General features: G+C 35.6%; 1 protein-coding gene across 3 annotated transcripts in view; it reads left to right on the top strand.

Moving 5' to 3' along the window:
* LOC136027212 (ribosome-releasing factor 2, mitochondrial-like) overlaps positions 1-8,002 on the top strand; it is a 30,258-nt gene continuing 22,256 nt past the window's right edge. The window contains exon 1 of one of the 3 annotated variants that reach the window (XM_065704241.1): positions 1-71. The gene's annotated coding sequence lies outside the window, so the exon portion shown is untranslated. Of the gene's footprint in view, positions 72-1,802; positions 1,961-8,002 lie in introns of those variants that run through there. The other 2 variants (XM_065704243.1, XM_065704242.1) reach the window with 2 other exon arrangements.

The following is an 8,002-nucleotide window of genomic DNA, read 5'->3' as shown; positions in this document are numbered from 1 at the left end:
GTATTAACTGAACTGAAGCAAACAATTCAAATCGACCCAAATGCTTGTTTCGTAGAAAAATAATTGATTGGGTATTTAAATTGTCCTTAATTATCTAACGTAAAAGTAGCAATCTTCTGGTATAAGTGTAATTGCTGGGCCCCAGAACAAAAAATGTGAATACCTTTATCATTCCTAAATGCATTTCACTCTAGGGTAAATATGGAGCAGTTTAAATTAGCCTATTGACTCTAAAAATAAGGTCAAAATATCACTCAACGCCTCTTTTATGCTCTTTCTGAATATAAATTGCCCTCTCTGAGTATATGGTCTTTCTAACTTTTTATTTTAGGCTATATGAAAGGGTTAGAAACAACAATTCTTACTTTATCACATACAAAATATTTGTAGTTAATATATTCCTATTGTAGCTCCACTCTACTATACCTCTACACCTTCCCCTCGTGTGCAAATATGTAGCCAAACTATATATTTCTCAGAGATTTTCTGATTCTTGATTTTGTCACTTTTGATTCAGTTTGTTGGTTAATCAATATAAACAAGAGTGATGCTAACAGAGATATATAAACAGTATCTAAAATAAGAGAAAAAGGTGTTATCTTTGAGGGTCTGTAAAGGGCTTACAATTGAACTTGACAAGTAAAGTGAATATTATATCAAGAAAGAGCATAAAAAAGGCATTGAGTGATATATTCATCTTATTCCTAAGCCAGTAATTTAAGCTACTTCATTTTACCCACTTTACTCTACCTCCCAGATTACAACAAAACCTACAATCAAATCCACAAAATCAGTCAGGAAATAAAATAACCATTTTAGACCTTATAATCTGTGGGGAGGGGGGCAAGGTATACCATAAGAGCATAGAAATATAAAATAAAAGGAATTTAGTGTCAGATGTCTAAAAACTAGAAGAGAACAGCTTTTCCCCAGTCTAGGCCTAGAATTACCACTAAAAATAGTACAATAATGTAGAATTAAGAAAGCTATGATTTAGATTTGGATTAGATATATGCCCAGGAAGGAAACCAGAGACTTTGCCCTCCTTCAAAAGTAAAATTAACTCTACTGCTTAGCATGCATGTTGTTGTCCTCTGGAGAAAACCTGAGGAGGTAGAAAGTGCATGGGTAAAAAATGAATTGGGTCATTAGAATAAAATGATCATTCAAGCAGCAGTGAGCAATGGTAAATTTAACAAGTTATTTTCAAAGGTGATGGCTTGTTTCTAAAGTAAGATGACTAATTAGATGACTGGAAGTTGCAATTTCCTCAGAAGCACAGTAGCAAATGGCATGGATATGGTTATGTACAAAACTCTTCTGTTCTGGAGAAAGCAAGCCAAAGTCTACTAAGCAACTGATAGCACAACTAAATATTATTATATGTTAACAAACAATTTGGTGTCATCAAAATTATGTTGTTCTGAAGCTGACATTCAAAATTTTTTTGAGCAAAAGGGAGTAATCCTAATTTGCAAATCTATGATCATCTATACTGTGCAATAACCCCATTGACAAAAAAAAAATTAACAAGCACATTAGTGCTACTAATAGAAAATGCAATTTTGTTTATTTTCCAAGATAAGGGACTGTAAGTTCCTGGCTTTAGATTTCAATTTTACTTTTTATTCATATTTTATATCATGTTTGGGGGCTTCCAGACTTTCCTAGGAATCTTCCTTTTTTGTAATTGCAAATTGTTGTTCATTTGAACTTTGATTATCAAATTCATGTTAATTTGAGATTCTTGGACTGTAAGCCTCCACTTAAGACTTTTTGATGGTGGTAATCTAATTGATGTACCTTTTATTTTTCCTAACCTTCCCATTTGCAGAGATATTTTGAAAAATTACCATTTTTGGTGCCCCAATGGACAAAAGAATATGTGGTGCTAATAGCAATGATTAAGGGAGACAATTACAGCTTCAACCAAATGTTTTGTAGTATATGAGCTGTAGAAGTTAAGTTTTGTTTTTTTCATTTTCAACCTTCATTTTTTCCTTCTGAGTATGTATAAAAAACAATTTGTCCAGTATGTTTTCTTTCATAATGCTTGTAAAATAATTATACTGAACATAATCCCTATGATATTGAACTGTGACAAGACAATAATGGGATTTTTCTGTCCAACTGAATAATGCTTGTACTGTGAAATTTGGAATGTTGTTCACTCCTTTGACAAGCACATAAATATGGCCCTGACTATAAATGTATTAGAAAGCAGAAATAAATGCAAAACAGACATTGCAACTTTGAGCACAATGTGAAAGTGCAAAAAGACAAGTTTGTACCTAAAAACATTAACATTTTTTAAGAGTCCTATCAATCTTTTCTTCTGAACACAAAAAAAACTATACTTTAATTTTTCTGAGGTCTTTTGGGAAATGAAAAAATCAAAAATAAAATAAAAAAAGTGCCTTTCTAGTTAATAAAAAAAATGCCAGCACACTTCAATCATAAACTTCACAGAATACTTCAAATTGGAAGTTAATGCTATAGTTGTGTTGATATTGGAAGTGCTATATCAATTTTGAAGTTGACAAATATAAAATAAATAAAAGATGGGCCATACAAAATATAGAAGTCCCAAATACAAATGATGTACATTACCATTCACACGTTTTACTTTTGGCTTTCAAACCTCAGAATGGCAGTATCCATTTATCTAAATACCTTTGAGAGTTTGAAAACAATGCACAAAACTGTTTCTTACAAATAAGGTTACATACAGATTTTTCTAAGGAAGAGAACCACCCCCCTGCCATTCCAAATGTCTTCTCTTCTATCCATACCACTCCCCAAACAAAGCCATGCCTACTCTCCACTCCTAAATTTTGGCATGTTTTAAAGTTGGAAAATAAGGGTTCAAATTTTTTTTGGTGAAGACAAAAAGGGCCTTATGAGAAAACACCTCCCTCAAAATGGCGCCCAGGGTAGGCTGCCCTTCTTGCCAAGATTACTGAAAAGAACTAATGGCATTTAGATTATGTATATTGATATTCATTTTTGAAAGTCTTGACAATTTTGGATTTAGTAACTTTATAAAAGATATAGCATTTATAATGTATGTTCTTTAAGAAAAGTGTAAGTGATGTTCTAGGCTTTAGAAGGGGCAGTGCGTGTTAGTCCAACTGCTCTTGACAAATAGCTTTTGTTTGTTGAAAGTTTGACTTGATTAGTTATTGTAATTTTTTTTTACAACTTTTTGATTCTGATCATTTATTGATTGTTGTCTGTCTTTGTTTTAGGCTGGAATTACTTGTTTTAGGCTTGTCATAGGCTAGGCTTAATTTAGTTTTTTACTTTTCTTTGAAAAAGTTCCTTTAAGGAAAAAGTATTTAGAAACTTATTTCTGTCTTTTTTAAAGTAACTTTTATTGGTTTGTTGGTAGTAGTAGTCATAGTAGTAGTTGTTGTAGTGGTAGCAGTAGGAGTAGGCATAGTAGTAGTTATTGTGGTGGTAGTAGATAAAGTAGTAGTAGCAGTAGTGCTAGTAGTAGGCTAGCAGTTGCAGTAGAAGTAGTTGTAGTATTGGTAGCTATAGTGGTTGTTATATAGTAGTAGTCATAGCAAGTGCCTTATTTGTAGTAGTCATAGTAATAATAGACATAGTAGCACCAGTTATGTGCACATAGTGTCTTTTTGTTATCTTAACACAACTCTCAATATAAAACCCTGAAAGTTTCAACTTAATACACTATTCTTTTCCTCTGGTATAATATCCATGCCATTTTGACACCCTGGATACCCTTAAAGTATTTTGATTTGGCTCAATAGTATTAGTAGCAGTAGTAGCCCTAAGTGTTTCAACTTCATAACTGTAGTTGTTCCTAGGATATTGCGTATCTCCTCTTTTGCCATCCTACATGCATAAAGTGACTTTTCATTTAGTTTTGCACCCCCATAATCTTCCCTGGAAGTTTCAGCTTTAGACACTATTCCATTCCTAAGATATTGTGTCTGTGCAATTTTGACAACTTGATGCACTTAAACTCTTTTAGTTTAGTTCAATAGCAGTAGTAATAGCAGTAGTGTTAGTAGTACTAGTGGTCATTGTTGTATTTGGGGGTGTGGTCAAGCCCCCCTCCCCAATTCCCAAAGTATTTTTTTGAAATTTTAATTTCTTGCTCTCAGCAGTCCCCTTAATTTTTATTGCATATTTTGATAAAATATTGGAAGCATCACACAGTAATGTAATCTTTCCCCTTTGAAAATTATTTTTTCCTTTTATATATCTGTCTAGATCCAACACTTTTAAAATTTCTTGCAAGTCCTTAGCAGAGAGTTGTCACCCCCTTGGTTATTCCATCCTTTTGCTCAAGTCTCCAGAAACTTATTTCTCACTTATCATCATACAATTTTGATGTTAACTAATCTACCTGCTTGCTGTAAACAAATCAATCTATGCAAGTCTGTATTAAAAGAGCTAGCAGAATTGGATTCTCCTTCTATTTATGAAAAAGGAGCCCAGAGAGTTGGAAAAGTAGGGACATCCACATCAATACCATGACGTCATCGTTGATTGTTCCCCCCTTCTGAATCTTCTCTGTTTTGCAAGAACTTCATATTTACCCTATACCTCCAGCAGTTATATGAAGATCTCGATATGAGATTTCTTAAACACTAAGCTACAGCATCTCAAATTCAACTTTTGCTCTCTTGTTTTATTGTTGATTAATTAGAAAAAAACTTTTCAAAAAACAAATTTTTTAAAGAAAAGTAAAGGCCATATTAAACTTAAGATCAGATAAATTAGAAACCTAAAATAACATAAACTCGAAACCACCAGAAATTACTATTAAACAATAAATGAAACCCAAAACAAACAGAAATCAAGCTAACAATCAACAATGAATGAGGGTTATGTCAAGCCCAAATTTTTTTTATCTCATTGTTTGGCTGTTTCAAACAGATTTGCTATCTCAAAATTTTGATTAAATATGTTGGGGGAAAAGAGAGTGTGTGTGAGGGGAGGGGGGCAGATGCCCTCCATTTACTTTTGACTCTTAAAATGGTTACTAGAACTTTCAATTTCTAATCAAACGATCCACCTCTGAAGTTTATACAACCGCCGCTTACATAAAAACCTTATATGCCCCCATTGCATAGCTTAAAACACTTGCCCCAGGTCCTGAGGGGATGTGTCAACCCCTGAGTTTTGTTATTTTATCGTTAAACTGTTTCGAACAAAATGGCTACCTCAAAATTTTGATTGGATGTATTTGGTGGGAAAAGGGCCGTGCAGGGAGGGGGGGGGTCTAGTTGCCCTCTGATTACTTTTGACTTAAAACTGGCTCTAAAAATTCCGATTTACAGTTGAATGAGCCCCCTCCGAATTTTATACTACCATCCCTTCCATAAAAGCCTAATGGGGACATACATAAGGACACTTGCCCCCTAGTTCTGGGGGGGGGTGTTTTTCCTGAAGTTTTGTTGAATGATTTTTGTTCTATTTTGAATAAAATGGCTATATAAAAAAGTTTGATCAGACGCATTTGGGAAAAAACAGTTGACGGGGGGGGGGCAGTTGTCATCAAATCACTTTTGATCCTTAAAAAGAGATTCTAGAACTCTGAATTTTTAATCATTTGAGCCCTTCCGAAGTCAATACAATCACCTCTTCCATAAAACCTTATATGCCCCCAAGGCACAAGTTACAACCCTTAGTTCCCTCAATTTTTTTTTTTGGGGGGGAGTATTTTCATCTGAAGTTTTTGTTATCTGATCATTGGACTGTTTCAAAGAAAATGCCTATCTCAAAGGGTGTGTGTGTGTGTGTGTTTGGGGGGTGGGTGAGGTGGGGGAGTAGATGCTCTCCAATCACATAAAATGTAACTGGAACTTTCAATTTCCAATCAAATGAGCTACCTGTGAAATTTATATAACCACCCATTACATGAAAACCTTACATGTCCTCAGGGCATAACTTAACACACTTGCCACTGGGCTCAGAGGGTTTTTCGACCCTGGAGTTTTTGTTATCTGACGATAACTATGTCCAATATAATGGCTAGAGGGTGTGAGGATTGGATGTATGCCTGTCGATCACTTTTGATGATTCTTAAAAAGGTAACTAAAACTTTCAATCTCCAATCAGATGAACCACCTTTGACATTTATACAATCACCCCTTACATAAAACCTTATCTGTCCTCGGAGCATAACTTACAACACTTCCCCTGGACTCTGGGGGGTTGTGTTGACCCTTGAGTTTTTGTTATTTGATCTTTAAACTATTTTGAACAAAATGGCTATCTCAAAATTTTGGTGGGATCAGAGGGCTAGTTGCCCTCTGATCAAACTTGACTCTAAAATGGACTCTGTAAATTCCGATTTACAATCGAATGAGCCCCTCTGAAGTTTGTACAACCATCTCTTTCATAAAAACCTTTTATGCCCCTGGGGCATAATTTACAACAATTGCCCTCAGGTTTTTGGATACTGTGTTATCCTTAGAGTTTCGTTATATTATCTTTGGTCTATTTGAAACAAAATGGCTGTATAGAAAATTCGATCAGACACATTTGGCGAAAAGAGGGTTGGGGGGGGGGGGGCTCTAATTACCATGGGATCACTTTTGGCTCTTGAAAAGGAATTAAAACTTTAGGTTTTTAATTGTTTGAGTCTCCTCTCAGGTTTATATGAGCACTTCTTCCATAGGAATTTTACATGCCCCCTAGGCATTCGTTACAACCTTTTCCCTGGGGTCTGGGGGGAGGAGGTGTGTTGACCCTGAAATTTTTGTTATATGACCGTTGGAATATTTCAAACCAACTGACGATCTCAAAATTTTGATTAGATGCATTTGGAGAAACAAGGGTGTGTGTGTGTGCGGGAGAGGGGTAGATGCCCTCTGATCCCTTTTGACTTCTGAAAAGGCAACTAGAACTTTCAATTTCGAATCAAATTAAAACCTTGTATGCCCCCTGGGCATAACTTAAAACACTTACCCCCGGGCTCTGGGAGTTTGTGTCTACCCTGGAGTTTTTGTTATCTAGAGTTTGAACTATTTTTAACAAAATGGCTATATCAAATTTTTATCGGACGGGTTTGAGGAAAAGGGCGTGGGAGGGGGGGGGGTAGTTGCCCTCCAATCTTTTTTGATTCTTAAAAAGTGAACCAGAACTTTCAATTTCCAATCCAAAGGCGGTACCTCTGAGTTTATACGAGCATCCCTTCCATAAGTACCATATAAGCCCTCAGAGTATAAGTTACAACGCCTCTGGCTGGCTCCGGGGGGAGTGTATCGACACTGTAGTTTTGTTATCTGATTTTTAAATTATTTTTAACAAAATGGCCATCTCAAAATTTTTCTCACATGAATTAGGGGAAAAAATTGCGTCGGTGGGGGGAAGGGGGCTTCTTGCCCTCTGATCACTTTTGGCTCTTAAAAAGGGCTCTAGAACTCCCGATTTCTAATCGAATCAGCTTTCTTCGAATTTTTTGCGAACATCCCTTCCATATGAAGTGCCTCCGGGAAAAAAAAACATTAGAGCCGGATGGCCTTTACTATAGGCAATGCTATATCGTTGCCTCTGATGCTGTATTAACCGAGATTATGACAAAGCTGCAAAAATATAAGCAGTTCCTTTTCTCTGAGATTAGTCTCCTTGTTGATCTGACTGTCTGGCAAACCAAATGGAGGTCTATAGGCGAGTCTCATCGTTCTGAAAAGATTCTAAACTGTTGGTGTGTGCGACAACCGCTTTTTTCAACTTTGTATTCGAAATCAGACAGGAGAGGGCAGGTTGAATGGTTTCGCACACATGTCTATCAATCGTGATGTCAAGATAGATATCGACTTTGTTTTAGGCGACTTTCGGAGGAACTCAAGACGAATTAAAATGTAAAAGTTTACAGTAAGTATGTCGAATAGTAGTAGTAGTAGTAGTAGTAGTAGTAGTAGTAGTTGACAGGTTTAATAGCAAAAACTTGACAACTATTGCTGATTTGTGTTCCTTTACAACATATACAAAATCAAACTACACTTGAAAATATAAATCA

The sequence above is a fragment of the Artemia franciscana genome, chromosome 5 (genome assembly GCF_032884065.1).
Source record: "Artemia franciscana chromosome 5, ASM3288406v1, whole genome shotgun sequence".
NCBI classification, from domain to species: Eukaryota; Metazoa; Arthropoda; class Branchiopoda; order Anostraca; family Artemiidae; genus Artemia; species Artemia franciscana.
Note: the sequence above shows the minus strand (reverse complement) of the source record. Positions and strands in the feature narration are given on the sequence as shown.